A 25,181-nucleotide genomic window follows, 5' to 3' on the forward strand; every position below is an offset into this window, starting at 1 on the left:
TCTGATATGGAACACACAAGTTAAAGTCCTAAACCCATGATAGGTCTCCATGGTTACAAGAGGACAAGCTGCCTCTCTGTGCCCAGAAGAGCTGGAATTGTTTTCACATGAAAATGAATATCACCCAGGCCGCATTTTCAGAATGACATACACAATAGCGAGTGACACGTTTTTATTCCAATATAAACAGAATGCATTTAAATCACATTAAGGAAGAGATAAAGAGCATTAATGCAGGCACTTAATATTCCAGCCTACACTGACACATGCTCAAGAAAACGAACCCAAGAGGTCAACTCTGCAATTATGAATTCACTGAACACTACACTCAGAGTGGAAATCTCTTTCTAGAATTAGAAAAAGAAGCAAGATTAAATCAACCAATAATTGATAGGTCACAATACCTATTTTCCTGGGGGGAAAAGTATATGTGTGTGTACATATATATATAAACAAATGGCAATTTGTGTACTGTTCATGTTTGGATTCTATTCCTTAAGTGTACCTATGAATTCTCCAAGCTAAGTAAGAAATTCTACATGTAACCACTTTAAATGAATTTCTTTTTTTTTCAGTGTTCTTATGATCAAATAATAATGCCTTAACTCAGAAGTTTCTCTTACGTTACCCGAAAAGCTTACACTAAAATAATTTTGTCAATTTTGAGTGTAGATATAATTTTTTGAAACCCTTCACATTCCATATAGTTTGTAATGGAGCTGTTTCACTGATGCTCAGCCTAAGGATAGGCATCTGTCTCTTTGCAGACTGTGACCTATATGAGCAAGAAAGACCATAGAGCTAGGCCTGACCAACAGGTGTTTCTATGTATAAGGGAAAAAAAACCAAATAAGAAGACAGGACAATACATTGAACAATGAATGAATTACAGAAGTATGAAATTAAAGAAAAAAATTAAAATTGAAGGAACAGTGGGTTTGGCTTCCATTTTATAGTCTTAAAAAAGACACTGTGGTCATGGATGTAAGATGGTAATCAGCCAGGCTGCAAATACAACAGATCCTTAAAAAGTAAACAATTCCAACCAGGTCGGGTTTATCCCAGGTTTAAAAGGCTGGTTCAATACCTTAAAATTAATTAATATAATCTACCACATATGCTAACACATATATATGGAATCTAAAAAAAGAAAGGAAAAAAAAAAAAAGGTCAGAAGAACCTAGGGGCAAGATGGGAATAAAGATGCAGACCTACTAGAGAATGGACTTGAGGATACGGGGAGGGGGAAGGGTAAGCTGGGACAAAATGAGAGAGTGGCATGGACATATATACACTACCAAATGTAAAATAGATAGCTAGTGGGAAGCAGCCGCATAGCACATGGAGATCAGCTCGGTGCTTTGTGACCACCTAGAGGGGTGGGATAGGGAGGGTGGGAGGGAGGGAGATCCAAGAGGGAAGAGATATGGGGACATATGTATATGTATAGCTGATTCACTTTGTTATAAAGCAGAAATTAACACACCATTGTAAAGCAATTATACTCTAATAAAGATGTTAAAAGAAAAAAAAAAGACTTAAAAAATAAAAATGAAATGACCATATCAATAAATGCAGAAACAGCATTTGACATAATAAAACCTCTCAGGAAACAGAAATAGAGGAGAACTTCCTCAACTTGATACAAGAAACCTACAGCTAACCTCATCCTAAACGGTGGGAAATCAGAAGCTTTCCCATTAAGATCAGGTACCAGGCAAGGATGTCCCCTCCTACCCCTCCTTCTTAACATCTTGTTGTTAAGTACTTACTAATGCAATACGCAAGAAAATAAAATTCTCTAGATTAGAAAGGAAGTCATAAAACTATCTTTGTTTGCAGATAACATGAAGGTCTATATAGAATATCCAAAAGAATTGACACACAAACAAAAAAACCCTGGAACTAATAAACAGTTATAGCAAGCAGGATAAAAGCTTAATATACAAACATCAGTCACTTTTATATATACTAACAATGAAGAAGTGGAATTTGAAATTAAAAACACAGTATCATTTACATTAGCATCCCTCAAAAATGAAATACGTATAAATCTAACAAGATATACACAAGACCTATATGAGGAAAACTACGAAACTCTAATGAAAAAAATCAATGAAGAACTAAATAAATGGAGAAATACTCCATGTTCACAGATAGAAAGACTCAATACTGTCAAGATGTCAGTTGTTCCCAACTTGATCTATAGATTCAATGCAATCTGAATCAAAATCCCAGCATAGTTATTTTTGAATATTGACAAAATTGTCTACAGTTTACATGGAGAAGCAAAAGAACCAGAATAGGTAACACAATATTGAAGGAAAAGATCAAAGTGGGGAAACGACACTACCCAACTTGAAGACTTACTGTAAAGCTAGACTTATCAAGATAGTATGGTATTGGTGAACAAATAGACAAACAGAACAATGGAACAGAATAGAGAGCCCAGAAATACACACCCATAAATATAATCAACTGATCTTTAACAAATGAGCAAAGGCAATACAATGGAGCAAAGATAGTCTCTCCAACAATGGTGCTGGAACAACTGGACTTTCACACGCAAAAAAAATGAATCTAGACACAGACATTATACTCTTCACAAATATTAACTTAAAATGGATCACAGACCTACATAGAAAATGAAAAACTATAAAACTCCTAGAAGATAACATAGGGAAAATCCTAGATAACCTTGGGTATGGTGATGCCCTTTTAGATACAAGACCAAAAATATGATCCATTAAAGAATTAAATGAAATGCTAGATCCTATTAAAATTAAAAACTTTTCTGTGAAAGATAATGTCAAGAAATTAGAAGATAATCCACAGACTAGGAGAAAATATTTGCAAAAGATACGTCTGATAAAGGACTGTTATCCAAAATATACAAAGAACTATCAAAACTCAATAATAAGAAAAGCAGATTAAACAATGGGGCTTAACAGACACCACACCAAAGAAGATATACAGGTGGCAAATAGGACATTAAATAATATGCTCTACATCATATGTCATCAGGGAAATGTAAATTAAAACGAGATACAACTACACACCTACTAAGATGGCCAAAATCTGGAACACTGACAACACTAAATGTTGGTAAATATGTGGAAGGACAGGAGCTCTCATACTTTGCTTGTGGGAATGCAAAATGTTACAGCTACTTAGGAAGACACTGTAGCTTTTATTTACAAAACTAAATATATTCTTGTCATATGATCCAGGAATTGTGTTACTTGATATTTACCCAAAGAAGCTGAAAGCTTATATCCACACAAAAACCTACACACACATGTTTATAGATACTATATTCACAATTGCCAAATTTGGAAGTAACCAAGGTGTTCTTGAGTAGGTGAGTGGATAAATAAACTGTGGTACATGCAGACAATGGAATATTATTTAGTGCTAAACATAAAAGAGCTATTAAGCCATAAAAAGACATGGAGGAATCTTAAATGGTTATTACTAAATGAAAGAAGCCAGTCTCTAAAGTCTACATACTGTATGATTCCAATGAAGTGATATTCTGGAAATGGCAAAACTATGGAGACAATAAAAAGATTAGTGACAGCAAAGGGTGAGAGAAGGCAGAGAAATGAATTGGCAGAGCACAGAGGATATTTAGGGCAGTGAAAATTCTCTATATGTTATTATAGTGAATATATGTCATTATACTTTTTCCAAATCCATAGAATGTACAACACCATGAACAAACCCTTAGGTAAACTATGAACTTTGGGTGATTATGATGTGTCAATGTAGGTTCATCCTTGGTAGAACATGTACCATTCTGGTGAATGTTCTTAATAACAGGGGAGGCTATGCATATGGGGGGGTGGGGTTTGTACGGAAAATCTTTGCACCTGCCTCTAAATTTTGTTGTAAACCTAAAACTGCTCTTACAAAATAAAGCCTTACAAAAACCCTATAGTTAAATGGCATATGTAAAACCTACTTTATGTAAATGGATTAAACACTAGAATTAAAAAGCAAAGCATAGCGCTTCCCTGGTGGCACAGCGGTTGAGAATCTGCCTGCCAATGCAGGGGACACGGGTTCGAGCCCTGGTCTGGGAAGATCCCACATGCCACGGAGCAACTAGCCCTGTGAGCCACAACTACTGAGCCTGTGTGTCTGGAGCTTGTGCTCCACAACAAGAGAGGCCACGACAGTGAGAGGCCTGCGCACCGCGATGAAGAGTGGCCCCCGCTTGCCGCAACTAGAGAAAGCCCTCGCACAGAAACGAAGACCCAACACAGCCAAAAAAAAAAAAAAAAAGGCAAAGGATAGCTCAATGTATTTTAAAATTTACTCAACTATATATTGTCTATGATACATACTTTAGATTCACAACACAAATAATTTAAGAGTAAAAGGACAGAAAATCACATACCATGCAAACAGTAACCAAAGAGAGCTGATGAGCCTACAATGATATCAGACAAATAGACTTAAGACCAAAATTGTTATCAGAGAAAAGGAAGAATATTTCATAATGATAAAAGTTCTATCTGCCAAGAGGACATAACAATTATAAACATATATGTATATACGTATATACACACACACCTATGAATAGAGCTCCAAAATATATAAAGCAAAAATAGAATTGAAGAGAGAAGTAAATCATTCAACAATAATAGTTGGAGACTACAATATACTGTTTTCAATAAGGATAAATTAACTAGGCAGAAGACCAGCAAGGAAATAGAAGACTTAACAGGAAATCCAACTAAACCTAATAGACATCTATAGAACCTTCCACTCAACAATAAAAAAAATACAAATTAGTCTCAATTACACATGGAACAGTCTCCAGGATAAGCCACATTTTAGGACATAAGTCTCCATAAATTTAAAAGGATGTAAATCATGTAAAGTATATTCTCCAGCCAAATTAGAAATAATAAGAGGGAACTTTGGTAAATACACAAATATGTAGAAGTTGAATACTTTCCTTAATAACTAATGGGTCAAGTAAGAAGTCATAAGGGAAATTATAGAATATTTTGAGATGAATGAAAACAAACAATAAAACACATACCAAAATGTATGGGATGCAGCTAAAGCAGTACTCAGGGGGGAATTTATAGCCAAAAATGCCTATAGTTAAAGATGTATGAAAATATTACAGCAATATCCTACCCTATCCCCTTAAGAAAGAAGAGAAAATTCAACCCAAAGAAAGCAAATATAAAGATATAATGAATATTATAGTGAACACAAATGAAATAGAAAATACAACAGAGATAAACAATGAAACCAAAAGTTGGTTTATCAAAAAGAGCAACAAAATTTACTAACCTTTAGCTAGTCTGACCAAGAAAAAACAAAGACCCAAATTACTGAAGGCAAAAATAAAAACAGGATGTCACTAAAATCTTACAGAAATAAAGAGGCTTAGAAGCAGTACTACGAAAGACTGCATGCCAACAAATTAGATAATATAGATGAAATGCATATGTTCTTGGAAATACACAAACTACTGTAACTTCACTCAAGAAGAATAGAAAATTTAATAATTTTATAAAAGTAGATAAACTGAACAATAAAAAAACTACCCACAAACAAAAGTCCAAGATCAAATAGCCTCTCTGTTGAATTCTACCAAATATTTAAGGAATTAATACCAATCCTTCATAACTCCCCCTCAAAAAAATTTGAAAAGGTGTGAACACTACCCAACTCATTCTATAAAACTGCTATTACCAAAACTAGACAAACACATGACAATAAATGAAAACTTCAGACCAATATCCACTACAAATAAAAATGCAAAAATTCTCAACAAAATACTAGCAAACTGTTCTTGGTAGAATATTGGCTCCCTTAAGAGATTCTAAACCCTGGGCTCTGTAAATATGACAAAGAGGAATTAAGTTAGCAGTGAATTATGGTTGTTAATCAGTTGAAGTTAAAATAGGGAGATAATCCTGAATTACCCAAGGGGGTCCAATGTGATCACAAAGGTCCTTAAAAGTGGAAGAGGAAGAAAAAGGCAGACGAGACAGTCAGAGAGATATCTGAAGATGGTACACTGCTAGCTTTGAAGATGAAGGAAGGTTCCATGGGCTAAGGAATGCAGGCAGCCTCTAAAAGCTGGAAGGCAAGGATACAAATCTCTCCTCCCACCAGAGCTTCTGGAGGGAATGCAGCATTTTAGCCTAGTAAGACCCATTTTGTACTTCAAGCTTTCAAAAATGAAATACAGTAAATTTGTTTTGTTTTAAGACATGTTTGTGGTAATTTGTTAGAGCAGCAGTAGGAAACTATTACAGCAACTAACTTTAGCACCATATAAAAAGAATATATACCATGACCTAGTGGAACTTATCCTAGGAATCCAAGGTTGTTAGAACATAAAAAATTCAGTCAAAGCAATATACCATATTAAGAGAATAAAGAAAAAACACAATTATCTCAGTAAAAAACAAAAAAACATTTGACAAAATCTAACATCCTTTCATGACAAAAACACTAAAAATCTAGGAATAGAAAGGAACTTCCTCAATTTGATAAAGGGTAATTAGAAAAACCTCACAGATTACATCTTAATTAACAATAAAAATAGTCTTTCCCCTAAGATCAGGAACAATACAAAGATACCTCTTCTCACTACTTCTATTCAATACTGTATCAATATTGTATTGAAGGTTCTACCAAGGGCAATTATACAAGAAAAACAAAAGACATCCAGATTGGAGACAAGAAACTATCTCTATTTGCTGATGACATGATCTTCCATATGCAGAAAATCCTAAAGAATCCATAATAAAACGAATACGGTTAAAATAAAAGTTCTGAAAAATTAGATAATACAAGATTATACAACAGCAATGAACAATTTGAAAATAAAATTTAAAACACAAGTCTAGGGACTTCCCTGGTGGTCCAGTGGTTAAGACTCCACCCCCAATGCAGGGGGTAAGGGTTCGATCCCTAGTCAGGGAACTAAGATCCCACATGCTGCACAGCATGGCCAAAATAATAATAATAATAATAATAATAATAATAATAATAATAATAATAATAATAAAATAAAATAAACTTGCACACACACACACAAAATCACTCTGAGATTAATAAAAACAACAACACAAGTCTATTTAAAAGCAGCATCAAAAATAAAATATTTCAGAATAAATATAACAAAAAAATGCAAAACTGGTACACTAAAAATATCATTAAAATACATTAAAGACCTAAGTAAATGAAAAGACATCCGCTGTTCATGGATTGGAAGATTTAATATTAATAAAGGAATTATTCCCAAATTGATGTACAGATGAAATACAATCTCTATTAAAATCCTAGCTGCCTTTTATATTGCAAATATTGACAAATGATCCTATAATTCGTAGGAAATTCAAGAAACCCATAATAGTTAAAACGAGCTCAAAAAGAACAAACTTAGTGAAATCACATTTTTCTATTTCAAAATACTACAAAACTAAAGTAATCACAACTGTGTTGTACATAAGGATAGATCTATAAATCAATGGAATAGAATTGAGAGTCCATAAATAAACCCATACAGTTATCAGTAATTAATTTTATGAGGATGCAAAAACAACTCAATGGGAAAAGGATAGTCTTTTCAACAAATGGTTCTGGGAAAATACCAAAAACCTACATGAAAGAGCTAAAATTATAAAACTCTTAGAAGAAAACTACATAATATGTTTAAGCCCTGGGCAATGTTTCTCAGATATGACAATTAAGCATAAGCAACCAAAGAAAGTATATATAAGTTGGACTTTACCAAAAATTTTTAAATTGTGCTTCAAAAGATACTGTAAGTAAAAAAAAGATGTCAGCATCATGGAGAAATTAGATGTTCCCTTTGTCTCCCCTTCAATCTATCATACAATCAGTAAAACACCCATAACTCAACAAAGGTACCTCTGCTCAGCATACCAGGATGTTAAATAATTCCACACATCTAAAGGTGGGTGGATTGGAATGCAGAGAGGAGGTGAAACGGGGGGAACACTGAAGGTGGTACCTGCGACCCTGGAGCCACAGCCAAGGTGGCTAAACCTGCATGTGGCATCAGAGGAGGCAGCACACATGATTCTTGCCTCTGGGCCACAGAAGCCCCCATGCACAGGAAACGGGCAGCAATAGTAGTGGGACCTGCAACCCATCCTTCCAGTTGCAGAAATACCCATGACTCTGGCCCCCCACCCCCTACCCTCAGTGGTGGTGCCCACAAACCTGACAGTCTTGGACACAGCAGAGGCACCCACAACCCCAGCTTCCCCCAACCCTCATCTTCCCTCTGTGGCAGTGGAGCCTGCAACTCAGGAGACCTGGGATGTGGCAGAAGCACTGCCATCCCAGTGTCCCAGGAGACAACACCAGGGACATCAGCAGCAGCAAGGCAACAAAAACCCTAGAGAAACAAGCAACAAATTCAAGGGCACCAGGCAACACCTCTGACAAAGGTGGTGGAGGGTGGAAAGTGCTAATTCTCGTATAGAACCAGAGGCAGCTCAAGTAAGAGAAACCCAAAACTTGTGCTGTACCACCACCTACTGAAAAACAAAAGAAAGACCTCCAATTTCTAACCTGTTGAATCATTAGAATCAAGCACAAAGGTGATCCTACTTCAAATACCACATTAGAGGAACAACACATCAAGCACCATGAAGAACCATGGTGACACCGGTTACCAAAAAAAAAAAAAGACAATTTTTCAAAGACAAAACTTAAAGTCAAAGACTATTGCTATCTAATTGATAGAGAACACCAAATAGCTGTCATGAAGAAACTCAACAAGCTACAAGAAAACTCAGAAAATTAATGAACAGAAGGAATACTTTACCAAAGAGATTGAAACCCTAAAAAAGCATCAAACAGAAATTCTGGAGATGAAGAACTCAATAAATGAGATGCAGAATGCATTAAAAAGCACTGGAAATAGAGCAGACCATTTGAAAAAGAGAAGTAGTGAGCTCAAAGATAGAAATATACAAATGCTTCAGAAATAGAAGAGAAGAGAGAATTGAGATCTAAAAAAAATGAAGAAATTCTATAAGAATTATCTGACTCTTTTAAGAAGGGCAACATTAGGATATTAGGATAATGAGTATCCCAGAAGGAGAAGAGAGGGACAAGGGAACAGAGAGTTTATGTAAAGAAATAATGGCTGAGAACTTCCAAACCCTGGGTAAGGGACTGGATATACAAGTCCATGAAGCTAAGAGAACACCTAGCTACTGCAACACAAAAAGACCTTCTCTAAGACACATTATATCAAAACTGTCAAAAGTTGATGACAAAGAAAGAATTTTAAAGGCAGCCAGAGAATAAGGATGGTGACCTACAATGGAAGGTCACCATTAGGCTATCAGCAGATTTCTCAGCAGAAATTCTCCAGGCCAAGAGAGAGTGGAATGACATACTCAAAATATTGAAAGATAAAAACTGTCAGCAAAGAATATTCTATCCAGTAAAGTTATCCTTCAGATATGAACGAGAAATAAAAGCTTTATCAGAGAAGCAAAAGCTGAGGGAGTTCATCAACACTAGACCTGCTTAACAAATGATGAAAGGAGCTCTTATATAGAAAGAATCAGAAAATTTCAACTCTCTTATCAGTAGGTTTTTAAACACTTTATGATGTCATAATGGTTATAGGGGAAAATGCAGTAAAAAATTACTATAGCTACTTCAATTTGGTAACAAGCTCACAACTTACAAAAGGATAATTTGAGACAACAAAAAATAAAGGGGGAAGAGAAAAAGAATGGAACCAATATAGGCATATGAAGATAGGACGCTATCAGCAGAAAAAGGACTGATATATTTATGAGACATTTTACATAAACCTCATGGTAACCACAAAACATAAATCTAGAGCAGAGACGTGAAACATCGAAAGGAGGAAAGTGAGAAAAACATCATAGAAAACCACCAAACTCAAATGGCAGACAGAAACACAAGGGGAAAACAATGGAGATATAGAATAACCAGAAAACAGAAGATAAAATGGCAGTACTAAGTCCTCATCTATCAATAATCACCCTAAATAGAAATGTGTTGAATTCACCAATCAAAATACACAGAGTGACTGGATGGATTAAAAAACAAGACCGAACATTATGCTGTTTCCTGGAAACTCACCTCAGCTCTAAAGACAAACACAGGCTCAAAGCGAACGGCAAGAAGATGATACTCCAAGCAAATGGCAGCTACAGGTAAGCAGGTGTAGCCATAATCATATCATACAAAACAGACTTCAAGCCAAAAAGGGTAACAAGAGGCAGAGATGGACATTATATGATGATAAAAGGGACAATTCATCAAAAAATCATAACAGCTATTAATATACATACACCCAACATAGGAGCACTGAAATATATAAAGCAATGATCACCAGACCTAAAGGGAGAAATGGACAGCAACACAATAATAGTAGGGGACTTAAAAACCCACTTACGTCAATGGATAAATCACCCAGACAGACAGTCAATAAGGAAACAGCAGATTTAAATGAAACATTTGACAAGATGGACTTGACAGATTTATACAGAACAGTCCATCCATGCAGCAAAATAAACATTCTTCTCTAGCACACACTGAACATTCTCAGGATAGAACAGGATAGAATGTATGTTGAGACACAAAACAAGTCTCAATAAATCTAAGATGACTGAGGGACTTCCCTGGTCCCTGGTGGTCCAGTGGTAAAGAATCCACCTTCCAATGCAGGGGACGTGGGTTCAATCCCTGGTCAGGGAACTAAGATCCCACATGCTGTGGGGCAACTAAGCCCATGTGCCACAACTACTGAGCTCGTGCGCTTCAGTGAGAGAGCCCATGTGCCACAAATTACAGAGCCCATGTGCTCTGGACCCTGCACCCCACAACTACAGAGCCCACACGCCCTAGAGCCCATGCTCCACAACTAGAGAGAGAAAACCTGCACACCAAAACTAGAGAGAAGCCTGCGTGCCACAATGAATAGCCTGCGCTGCAATGAAAAAAGATCCCACACGCCTCAGCAAAGACCCCACATGCACAACGAAGACCTGACGCAGCCCCCCCCAAAAAAAACTAAGATGACTGAAATCATATCAAGCATCTTTTCTGATCAAAATGGCATGAAATTAGAAATCAACTACAAGAAGAAAGCTGGAAAAAATCACAAATATGTGGAGACTGAACAACTATTGTATCAACAAATAAAGAAGAAATCAAAAAATACCTAAAGACAAATGAGAATAAAAAATTTGACATAACAAATCTATGAGATGCAGCAAAAGCAGTACAAAGGGGAAAGTTTATAGCAATACAGGCCTACTTCAAGAAATTTTTTAAAAAAAACTCAGATAAACAATCTAAACTTAAATCTAATGGAATTAGAAAAAGAATAAATGAATCCCAAAGTGAGAAGAAGGAAGGAAATAATAGAGATCAGAGCAAATATAAACAGAATAGAGACTAAACACACAATAGAAAAGATCAATAAAACTAAGAGTTGGTTCTTTGAAAAGATAAACCAAACTGACAAACCTTTAGCTAAACTCACTAAGAAAAAAAGAGAGAAGGTGCTGATAAATGGAATCAGAAAAAAAGAAAAAACAAAAAACATGAGAAATAACAAATACCACTGAAATACAATGGACTATAAGAGAATATTATGAACAGCTATATACCAACAAATTGTAAAACCTAGAAGAAATGGGCAAATTCTTAGAATCATACAACCTTCCAAGACTGAATCATGAATAAATTAAAAATCTGAATAGACTGATCACTAATAAGGAGATAAAACAGTAAGTAAAAAAGACAGCCAAAAAAGTGCAGGACCAGATAGCTCTACAGGTAAATTCTACCAAACATTTAAAATAGATTTAATACCTATTCTTCTCAAACTCTTCCAATAATTGAAGAGGGGGGAATACTTCCTAACTCATTTTACAAGGCCGACATTACCCTGATAACAAAACCAGACAAGGACAGCCCAAAAATGATTAATTACAAGCCAATATCTCTGATGACTATAGATGCTAAAATTCTCAACAAAATACTAGCAAACCAAATACAACAATTCATTAAAAGGATCATACACCATGATCAATTGGGATTTATTCCAGGAACTCAAGGATGGTTCAACATCCACAAATCAATCAATGTGATACAGCACATTAACAAAATGAAGGATTAAAAGTCATATCTCATAGATGCATAAAAGGCATTTGAAAAGATCTGACACCTAGTTATGATAAAAATTATCAATAAAATGGGTATAGAAGGAACATACCTCAACATAATAAAGGTTATGTATGACAAATCTACATCTAACATTACACTCAATAGTGAAAAGCTGAAAGCTTTTCCTCTGAGATCAGGACAAGACACTGATGGCCACTCTCACCAATTTTATTCAACATGGTATTGCAAGTTTTAGCCAAAGCTATTAGGCAAGAAAAGGCAATAAACGGTATCCAAATTGGAAAAGAAAAAGTAAAACTGTCACAATTTTCAGATGACATGATTGTATATATAGAAAACCCTAAAGACCCTACAAAACAACTACTAAAAATAATAGACAAATTCAGTAAAATTACAGGGTATGAAATCAATGTACAAAAATTGTTGCATTTCTATACACTAACAACAAACTAGAAGAAAAAGAATTTATGAAAACAATCCCATTTATATCACAACAAGAATAATAAAATACTTAGGAATGAAATTCACCAAAGAAGTAAAAGACCTGTACACTGAACACTGTAAGACATTGTTGAAATAAATTGACAACGACACAAGGAAATGATAAGATTCTCCATGTACATGTACTGGAAGACTTAACATTGTTAAAATAGCCATATTATCTAAAGCAATCTAAAGATTCAGTGCAATTCCTATCAAAATCCCAATGACATTTTTCACAAAAATAGAAGCCAAAATCCTAAAATCGCTCTCTTCAATAAACAGTATTGGAAAAACTGGACAGCCACATGCAAAAGAATGAAACTAGACCACTATCTTACACCCATACACAAAAATCAACTCAAAATGGATTAAACACTTAAATGCAAGGCCTGAAACCATAAAACTCCAAATAGAAAACATAGCACACTCTTTGATATTGGTCTTAGCAATATCTTTCTGTATATGTCTCCTCAGACAAGGAAACAGAAGCAAAAATAAACAAATGGAACTACATCAAACTAAAAAGCTCTGCACAGTAAAGGAAACCATCAACAGAATGAAAAGACAACCTATCAAATGGGAAAAGATAATTTGCAAATCATGGATCTGATAAGGAGTTAATATTCAAAATATATAAAGAACTCATACAACTCAACAGCAAAAACAAACAACCTGATTAAAAAATGAGCAGAGGAGCTGAATAAACATTTATCCAAAGAAGATATACAAATGGCCAACAGGCACATGAAAAGATGCTCAACATCACTAATCAACAGGGAAATGAAAATTAAAACCACATTCTAACCTCACACCTGTTAGAATAGCTATTATCAAAAAGGCAAGAAATAACAGGAGTTGGTGAAGAGGTGGAGAAAAGGAAACCCTCATACACTGTTGTTAGAAATGTAAAATGGTACAGCCACTATAGAAAACAGTATGAAGATTCCTCAAAAAATTAAGAATAGAACTGCCATATGTTCCAGCTATTTTGCTCCTGTGTATTTATCTGAAGATTACAAAAACACTAATTGGAAAAGATATATGTACCTCTAAGTTCATTGCAGCATCATTTACAATAGCCAAGATGTGGAAACAACTAAAGTGTCCATTGAAGGATGGATGAATAAATATGTAGTGTATATTTATAATTGGAATACTAGTCAGCTATAAAAATAGATGAAACCTTGCCATTGTGACAACGTGGATGGACCTTGAGGGTATTATGCTAAGTGAAATAAGTCAGACAAAGAAAGACAAATACTGTATAATTTCACTCATATATGGATTATAAAAAACAAACAAAATAAACAAATTAAACCAAACAAAAACAAACACATAGATACAGAGAACAGAGTAGTAGTCACCAGAAGGTTGGAGGGATGGTGAAATGGGTAAAGGGGGTCAAACTTATGGTGATGGATGGAAACTAATCTTTTGGTGGTGAGCACACTATAGTGTACTGAAGTTGAAATATAATGCTGTACACATGAAACTTATACAATGTTATAAAGCAATGTTACCTCAAAACTAAGAAGAAAAGGAATGAAAAAGACAATCTATAGAATGGGAAAGTATTTGCAAATCATATATTTTAGAGGGGTCTAATAACCAGAATATACAAAGAACTATTGCAACTCAACAATAAAAAGATAAAATAACACAAATAAAAAGTGAAAAGTGTTCAATAGACATTTCTCCAAAGAATACATACAAATAGTCAATAAGCACATGAAAAGATGCTCAACATCATTAGCCGTTAGAGAATGCAACTCAAAACCACAAGGTGATACCACCTTACATTCACTAGTATGATTACATGGAAAAATATATATATGGGAAATAAATACAAAAGTTTAAGTGTTGATGAGGATGTGGAGAAATTGGAATCCTCAAATATTGCTGATCAAATTGTAACACTGTGTAGCTGCTTTAAAAAGCAGTTTGATAGTTCCTCAAGGAATTATACATAGAGTTATCACACTAACCAGCAATTCTACTCCTAGCTATATGTTCAAGTGAATTGAAAGCAAACATTCACAGAAAATTTGTTCATGAATATTCTTATCAACATTATTCATAACAGCCAAAAAGTGAGAAATAACAAATGTCCATCAACTGATGAACAGAAAAGAGTGGCATATCCACACAATGAAATACTATTCAGTCATAAAAAGGATAGATTAACTTTAAAAACATTATGTTGAGTGAAAGAAACAGATGCAAAAGGCCACATACTGTATGATTTGGTTTATATTAAATGCCCAGAATAGGTAAATGCATGGAGACAGAGGGTAGGTTAGTGGTTGCCAGGGGTATGGGGAGGGTAAAATGTTTAGTAACAGCTAATGGGTAAGGGTGTCTTTGGGGGTTATGAAAGGTTCTGGAATTAAATAGTGAAGGTGATTAGACTACTTTGTGAACATACTGAAAAGCACTGAATTTTACATTTTAGAAACATGAATATTATATGTCAATTACTTCTCAGTGAAAAAAAATCAGTGGGAGGAGTAGGTATATAATTACTATTGACATAATTGTTCTATCTCATATAATCAGAACATTTCTTTAGCGAGGTTGTTCTGGCTAGTACAAAATTTTCTTTGATTCATGACACATTTTAAACCAAAATAGACTTATTGCCTAGTTCTAATGTTTTTAGTATGGATTTTGCTTTTCTGTTCCTACAGAAGAAAAATAGACATATTCTGCAATGAAAAAATCCCTCTTTCTGAGCCAAAATCTTCCTTGTCTTTTCTATACCAATTTCCAAGTTTAGAAAATCTCAAACAGAATTTTTAAAAATTTTTCTTTAATTTCTCATTATTTTTAAAATTGAGGCTCAAATGAATAAGGACTGTGAAACGTAATTTATAAAACACAATACAAATGTTGTATATTACTAAGTATCCCCAAATACTGTAGGCTGACCATACAAATGCAGTACAAGATATACTCTTACTTTTCTATTAATACTATTCAGGTATATTAACCAAAAATGCTAACAAAATGTGAAATACAAGATAAACTATTAAAGATTAAATTTGCTTCCTTTTTTGTTATAATGGACAAATAAATAGAGTTTAAATTGGTATTATTTAAAGGTATGCATATACACTTAAATACTTATACTTAAGTTGATATAAATCATCATAATCAGCACAGAGCATCTGTAAATATTCTTTTTCATATGAACTTTAAAAATATCTGTGGTTATATATCACCTACCTATGATTTATTCTTTCCAATAAATTTTCTTTAAAATGACCAGAATTTTGTTGTAACTAATAAGAAGTTAGGGTCTATTATTTAATTTGCTAAATCTATTAACTAATACTATCTTTATGGTTGTCTCTGAGATACAACAAGGTCAAAATATACATGCATTTAAATTTCAAAACACAAAAATACATTTACTTGGCATGGGACCACATGAGTTGTATTATTCTTCAGTTTGTCATTACAATCACTGAGAATCTAATGCCAACAGGGAATGGATACAATCAAATGAAAGGAGCCTATGATCAATAATAAATCAGAACTCAATAAAACTGGTAATTCAGGACTAGAGCAGAAATTATACAAAATAAGCCTGGAGCATCTTGTAGTGCCAGAAAGTAAGGAAGTGCTCAAAGAAACAAACACACACACACACACCATACCACACCACACCACACCCACAATGATGGGGGTATGTTAAAGATGACAAAGGGACAAAGGAAAAACCTGAAAGAGTTCCCAGTGGCCAAAGCTGGAACATTTGAGCAACAAAATATATAAAATGATATTTGATTATAACTCGAAGTATAAAAATATCAATGAGGCCACTTAATATAAATGTCTGAATAAATATATAAATGAGAGAGAAGAGACAAACCTCCCATGCAGAATTCTAAATAATTTATGAGAATACTCTGACTCAAGGAAGTGGAGTATAATTCTCCTGTCCTTAAGTGTGGGCTCCATAATTGAATAAAGTACATACGTCATAATGATGTATCAATATTGCTTTAATAATTGTGACAAATGTACCATGTTAATGTTAGGTGTTAATAATAAAGTAAACTGGGTATTGGGCATATGGGAACTCTTTAGTATATTCCCAACTTTTCTGTATATCTAAAATTAATCTAAAAAGTAAGTTATATTTTAAAAAGAGAATCTGTGCAGATTGGTATAAACTAAAGGACACAAGAATAGAAGACTTTAACATTTTTCTCCCACCATTCAAAGAAAAGTGAATCACATCTTTCAAGTCACCTGGAAGTGGGTGGTGAGGTTTTCTTAAACATCTTAGAGGGGAAAAAAATTAAGAAATTATTCAGGCAAGAATCAGAAGAAAAGAAAATCTAAGATGGAGATGAACACAATAGAAAGGATAATGCACTGAGATGTTCGAAACAAGAAACACTTTAGAACCAAACACTGTATATTGTGATATAGTTTTCCATACCTATTAACATTACAGGTTAGTACATTCAAAACTGTGTATACTATACTTCATGGGAAATTCAAAGGATTCCACAAAAGCATCTTTTATTTGAAATTTTCTCCTAATTCACTGACTTTGAACTTTTTTTTTCCTACCTGAGTTTTCCGCATCAGATTTAGGCCAGTGGCTCAAAATTTAACATTCATGCAATTTTCTAGAGACAGGAATTAGATGAGGAGGATGTAGCCTGTTTAAAATTCAGATTGCAGCCTGCTTCCACCACTAATTCTAACTGGATTGATCTGATAGAATTTTGCTGGAAAATGGTCATGTTGATTGTCTTCAGAGTTCAACTTGAGAAACAGGAATTTATCAAAATCTCCTTGGAAACCTTATTTGTCTTATCTCATGAAAACTTAGTTTCATGCACATACAGTTCTGCTTTCCTGAAATTGGAGAAATGGAGTGTAATAGACTAACATTAACCACTTAAAGCACCATATTTGTATATTTTTGGACCACGTTTTTATTTCATTTAATGAAAAACTGAAGCCAATGAGACATTTGAGAGAAGAAATTAGTTTTTAATTTTAAATATATTACCAAGTGTCTGAAAATATAGCTCTATAGGTCTTAAAGTCTAAAAAAAGATTTAGTTATGCAAAATGAATAAATTCTATAGATCTGTTGTACAGCATTGTGTCTATAGTTAACCATACTGTATACTGTGCACTTAAAAATTTGTTAAGAGCGTAGATCTCCCATTAAGTGTTCTTAACAAAATAAAACATAAAGTAAAATAAAATAAAACCTTAAATAGGCCTTAAAAAACAACCACCACCAAAAATAATCTTTGTTCTTTGGGACTCAAGTAGAAATCTGGTAAGAGACAGTGTACAGAGCTGGAGTTATGTAAATCTAGAAATTGTGGGGTTGGACAAAAAGTTCATTTGGTTTTAAGTAAAAATAAAAGTTTCATTTTCACCAAGAACTTTATTGAACAATGTTTTCATTAACCAAATGAACTTTTTGGCCAACCCAATATTTACTGTACAGTATTGGGTAAGGTACTTAAATTCTTTGAGCTTCAGTTTTCTCGAATTTAAAATGAGAATAATAATACTTAAAGCACAGGGTTCTTAGAGTTATTCATTGAAATATTAGGTGGAAAGCATCTGATAGATTATCAGGCACATACCCGGCACTAGTAGCCAGGAATATACTAGATCAGTTTGCTTATTGTATTAGATTTAGGAATAGTATCCCTCACAAGTTAAAAGTTTTTAAAATGTTAATGCCACAAACAAAGGCATTTAAAAAATGACCATCTACATTTTACAGATGGAGATATCGAATTTTAAAGGAGTTGAATAATGTGCCACAAGACATAGATTTTGTTAGTTCTGATTTCATGCCCACAACCAGAAACCTAGACATCCAAGCCAGTGGCATGTGCCCTTACAGAACAGCATCCAGGAATAATGTTTCCTACTATTTCCACAATAACCAAAGGTCCCTTCTTAAACTGAAAATCACATTTCTGATCAGTATAACAATTTAAATGAACTTTTAAGGAAAACAATACAGACAGAAAGAACGCTACCTAACTACATCCCTTTTTTGAAAGGCAGATCTTCTTTCAAACTAACTTGTATTATAAGAGTTTTATTGTTGCTGTTGTTGTTTTTTCATTTTAGAATCTTCTGAGAATGCAAACTGGTAAATTATCATTTAAATTCAAGCTTAAGTTTTACCCAAAACAGAAGGAGGTATAGTTAATCCTTACTAAAGCTGGTGAATGTTCATTTCCCTATCCAGGATATTATAGTGGATTCAAGTTGCAGAAATCCCCTTAGGATATGGTTATGATTATATTATTTGGCTGATTCAATAAACAGGAAGAATGATTGCTAAGCTCTCCAGGGAACTGGTTGGAAAAATCATCCCCCAGATGGTACTAACAATTATTTACTTTGCTTGAATTTTTTTCAATTTTTGAACAGAATACTTTCTAATATAATAAATGTAAAAAAATACCCGAGGATTTGGACATTACCTACACAGTTAAATGCAATTCAACAATTGTGAGGAATGAGGTTTCTAACATACCTTGATTCAAATGTGTCAATAGAAGCTTCCCTTTTCTACCATTAAGAGTTTCTTTTTGCATGATAATTGAGTAAATACCATAAAAGATGCAGATATTAAACTAATAAAATAGAGCGGGACAAAGGATTTCAAATATGTTAGACCAACTCTAGGGCAAGTGGCTAGATACTGAAATACCCAGGCTTCTGACCTGTGTTCTCTTTTCCTGGATATCTAAACCCTCTGCCTTTGAAATCTAGTTCAATCACTTGGCTTTAAATATCATCAGCATACTGATGACTCTCCAGTTGATGTCTCCTGCCCTAACTCTTCCCTGAGTTCCAGACTTATACATCAAACTGCCAATCCAATCTCCATTTGAATATTTTGAAGTGAACCTGAAAGAGAGTGAGAGTTCCTTCTAGGTTCTCTGAAAAAGAGAAAGAAGAAAGGAAGGAAGGAAGGGAGGGAAAAAAGACAGAAAGAAAGAAAAACAGGAAGGAAGGGAGGGAGGGACGACAGAGGGAGGGAGGGAGGGAGGGAGGGAGAGAGAGAGAGAGGAAAGAAAGAAAGAAAGAAAGAAAGAAAGAAAGAAAGAAAGAAAGAAAGAAAGAAAGAAAAAGAAAGAAAGAAAGAAAGAGAGGGAGGGAGGGAGGGAGGAAGGAAGAAGAAAGAAAGAAAGAAAGAAAGAAAGAAAGAAAGAAAGAAAGAAAGAAAGAAAGAAAAAGGAAGGAAGGAAGGAAGGAAGGAAACAACAACACTAAAACACCTATCCTCCCATAAGTCTTTCTCATCTCAGTAAATAACTCCACCATCTACTCGGTTTTTTTAACCAAAAACCTGGGGTATATTTTTGAATCCTCTTTTTTCTCCCATATCCTGTTTCTAATCCATTTTCTAATCTGTTCTACTTTTAAAATCTATCCCTAATCCATCACTTCTGTACTGATACAACCCTAGTCCAAGCTATCCACTGCTCACCAAGACTCCTACGATAGACTCTATGCCCATTGTCCTCTCTTTAATCCATCTGCAACATAGCAAATTTATCCTTAGATTTGGCATTTGTTTATGAGCTTCCTATGGCTTCATATTCTAAGTAGAACAAAACCCAATTCTTACTTCAACTTATAAGACTGATGAGATGGCCCCTGCCCAACTCTGCTCTCTTAACTTTAACCACACTGATCTCCCTTTATGGACCCCTTGCACTTTCTCCTTCATCTGCCCAGATAGCTCTAATCCTGGCTCACAATCCTGGCTCCTTTGATGATTATGTCTTGGCTTATATACCACTTCTGGAGAGTGGATTTATGGAATTAATGTCTAACTCTAAATGGAAGCTGAAGAGGAAAAGACTAGTGTCTAGGAAGGAAAATGTACATAAATTCAGTGGAAGCTCCTCCTCCCCTACTGAGGTTGAGAGGGAAAGTGGTTGTCCAATTTCTGTTGGAGGAAGAAGTGTTTCTTCCCTACTCTTCAAGTTTACTTCAGTGGAAGTTCCTCTAACCTGCCTGTCCTCATTCCCAGTCCCTTCACCAAACTGTCACCAAGGGACAAGGAACAACTCAATCTGATGCGCTGGGCATGTGTATTCCCGTCCCTTCCTCTCCCCACAAGAACTACTCTGCTGGATCCTCCTCCCTACACATTTTACAGAGATTGCCTCTGCCCTTGCACTGAGTAGGTAATCTGGCTATATTCCACTGAGCAGCAGATATAAGACATATCACAATATCTACTTCATCTGTTTAAAAAAAAAAAGTTCTATTTTGGTATATATTTGCCTTATGCCACTATATATATATATATATATATATATATATATATATATATATATATATATATATATATATATATATATATATATATATATATATATATATATATATATATATATATATATATATCTGCTTCAGTACTCAGGTAGAGACAAGGAATGGCATCTGTCAGAACGTTTTTAACTCCAAAAGAAGTATGTAGTCTTCCAGCATGGATAACTAAAATGAACTACAGCTGGCTGTGAGCTGCAGTCTGAAATGAAGCCTTGGTCTGAGCTGGAACTAAGTTCTCCAAGAAAAGGTCTTCTGCTTCCTGGTTAGAAGAAAAAATAATAATGGTCACTTAATGAAGAGAGTTTTATATATGACTCTAACTCATAGACTGTAGGAAGGCTCAGTAATTATGTGTTGAAGTAGTGAACAGGTGGCACGAGATGCACATGATTCAACGCCAGAGGGATACTGCCTATTTGTCCCTAAAGATAGAAGCACAGCAGTAAAGCATCCATATCCACATGCAAGAACAGCCAAGGTGAAGAGGGTGAGAGACAAATAACAACTGTGCTAGCAGATGAAATTTCCAGACAGTTATGGCAGATGGATTGTTTCAGAAAGAGAAACAGCACATATACCAGGGTAATTTAGAGGATGTACACAGCAAGCCAGCAGTGAAGAGGTATATGAGAATATGGGAAAAAAGGCAGTTTGAGAGAAATCAACAAGAAATAAAGATTTATTATTAGTAAGTACATCCTCCAAACCTGGAAAATACTTCTCCCAAGAGCTTCCTTTTAAGTCACTCCATCTGTTGGATTATATTTTACTAATTGTCTTTTTTTCCCCTGGCTTCCTTAAGCTTGAAAGTAAAAATCAGCTAGTAGCCTAAGAAATATTTTCTTGAAACTTTATTTGAACTCCACAAAATAGTGAGTCTAATAAAGAAGAAAATTAAAAATAAAAGGTCTGAGAGTAGATGGTTCACATTTTTATTCAAGTATTTAGCTAGTTTGTTGTATTAAGCAATGATTCCATAAAAGTGGCAAATTCTTAGTTTGTTAATTTCCATGAGGCGTTTCAAAAGTCCCATGACTCTTTCCTGAGCAAAAACTCTAGCCTCTTGGGAACAACTCCCAATTCACAGCTGTTTAGCATCCCATTATCATGGTTTGTTGTCACAGTAGCCTGGATTGTCTCTTTGAAGATCAATTTCCTAGTGAGCAATCAGATCAAGAGTAGTCAATCTAATTCCGTCACTTTAATGACCCAGATAACTGGAATAGGGCTAGTAATTTTGGTGATTAAAATGACAAATACAAATCAATTGTGCAAAATTGACATAGCTCAGTGCTTTGCTGTGATGTCAACACACATACACAAAAGTCCCTCTGAGCCTGACCAAAGCACTTTGTGGATACAATCCATAAATGTCCCTCTCTTGCCATTGCATTGCATGCCAAGGGTCTATCATTTTTGACAGTTCTATCATAATAATGAATTGTACTTTCCATATTCCTTGCATAGCTATACCTTAGTGAAAAAATAAATCAAATTGCACCTTACCTCAATCATATAGAATTTAGAGGTAGAGTTCTGACAATATGATTAAAGTAATCACAATCGCTTATCACTCTGGTGGGAAAAGGTTCCTTTGTTTTCAAAACAAACATAATGCCTTATAATTTGCAATTTTGGAGGACATTTTAGAAAAAGGAAACCTGGAACACCTGTTGTCAAGGCTCAGGAAAACTTCCAACAGCATTTAAAATGGTGCCTTTACCTGTTTCACGCAACAGCTGAGACTCACCATCTGGACAAGGCTGAAATTTCCATGAGTTCAGCCAAATTGTCAGAATAGCTTTCTTTTGCCAGTCCTCCAAGCAATGGCTGCTTGGGAAAACTAAAAATACATTTGACATCAGAAAGGCGTCTCCAAATGCATGAAGCTCAAGTGCCACAAAGTGATGGAATGAATATTAAGCTTACACACCATATAGTCACTTCTAGTGTAGCACTGTATTAGCATTGCAGATTAAGCCAACAGAGCATGTTTGTTTAGAACTGTGATAATTGCTGGGTCCAGAGCAGTATAAAATCATTCCTCAAAGTGGAACACTGCATTACCCTAACGGACAACTAAATAAACGTGTTGTGAATGTTTCAACAACTCAGACAACACTATAGAGCAAAAACCGCATATACTCTCAAGATCATAAACTTTTCCTATGAAGCACTTAAGACAATGCCAAGGAAATTTAACTGCACTAAAAACCATTTTATCTTCAGAGACTGTGGAGATTTTACTTTCAGAATTATTGATTAAAATTTTTTGAAAATCAGAAAATTACTGACCTATAAAATGAGCAACACTTTTTAATGAGGTGTAATTTACAACAGTGAAATGCACAGATCTTAAGTGTAATATCTTGATGCAATTTACAAGCGCGCATCCATGTACCCCACATAGATACCACGAAAACAAAGTATTTCTATCAACCCATGAAATTCCCTCCCCAGGCAACCTCCACTCCACCTGTATGAACTACTATTCTAATTTACACCAGACTTACCTGTTACAAAATTTCATATAAATGGAATCACACAATTTGTACTTTTTTGGTACCTTGCTTATTGTTTTTAAGTTGTATTGATGCCACTGTGTGTTTAAGTACTATTTCATTGTATAAATACACCACATTTAGTTTATATGTTTTTCTGATTGAAAAGCATTTAGGTTGCATCCAGGTTTGGTCTACTTTCAATAAGACTGCTATGAACATTACTGTTATGTCCTTTGGTGAATATATGTTTGGAGTTTTCTTGGGTAAATGCCTAGTATGGAATTTCTGGGTAATAGCAGAAGTGTATGTTTAACTTTATAAGAAAATGCCAAACATTTTATCAAAATGGCTGTACTATTTTACACTTCCACCAGCAGTGTATGATTCCTGGTTCTTTTTCATTCTTATCAGTACTGAATGCTGTCAATCTTTTTTATTTTAACCACCAATATAGTATGTCATGTGGCTTTAGTTTGCATTTCCTAAATCACTATTATTGGTGAGCACTTATGCTTATTTGCTCCACGTACATCTTCCTTCCTGAAATGTCTTTTTAAGTCTGGACTTTTTTTATATGAGGTTGTTTGTAGGAGTGGTTTATATTTTTCTGAAAACAAATCCTTTGTCATTTATAGGCATTACAAATATTTTATTTCAGTTAATTGCTTATTTGGTTTTAGTGATACTTTTGTTGAGATGGTTTGATGAAATGTAATTTATAATTTTTTTTATTATTTGTGATTTTGATTCCTAAAAAATATTTGCCTACCTCAAGGTCAGGAAGGCATTTTCCCCATTTTTTTCCTTAGAAGCTTTGTAATTAGAGCTTTTATGCTTAGTTGTATGATTTATTTTGAATTAATTTTTGTATATGATGTGATGTAGGGTTTAAGGTTTTTTTTTTTTTTTTTTTCTTTTCTTTCTTACATGTTTAGTAGAATTCACCAGGGAATCCATCTGGGCCTGAAGGTTTCTTTTGGGGAAGTTTTTAATCATGTATATGATTACTTTTACAAATATGAAGCTATTCTAATTTTTATTTATTCTTGTGTCAATTTTGTACTTGTTCATTTCATCTGAATTGTCACATTTATTGGCATAAATTTTTCATAATAATCTATATTAAGTATTTTATAAATTTAGGGTCCCAGTTTTGCTGCCTTTTTAATTTCTGATGTTTATCTTTTGGGTATTCTTTTTTCTTGATCATTTTAGTCAGGAGTGACAATTTTATTGATGTTTTCAAAAAATTACTTCAGATTTCATTGATTTTCTCTATTGTTTGTTTTCTAGTTCATTGATCTCTACTTTTTATTATTTTCTTCATTTTACTAAATTACTTTTTAATTTGTTCTTCTTTCTCTAACTTAAGGTAGAAACTTAGACCATTGACTTAAAAAACTTTGTTAGTTTATAATACAACATTTATTGATATAAATTTCCCCATAAGCTCTTTTTAATCTATATCCCAACAAAATTTTGACAGGTTTCCATTATCATTTAGTCCAAAATATTTTCACTTTCACTTGTGATATCATGTTTGATCCATTGGTTATTTAGAAGTATATATTTTTTTATTTCCAAACATTTGATATTTCCCACAGCTTTTTGTTATTTTTAATTTAATTCAACTGTGGTCATAGAACATAC

The sequence above is a fragment of the Balaenoptera acutorostrata genome, chromosome 5, assembly GCF_949987535.1.
Source record: "Balaenoptera acutorostrata chromosome 5, mBalAcu1.1, whole genome shotgun sequence".
NCBI classification, from domain to species: Eukaryota; Metazoa; Chordata; class Mammalia; order Artiodactyla; family Balaenopteridae; genus Balaenoptera; species Balaenoptera acutorostrata.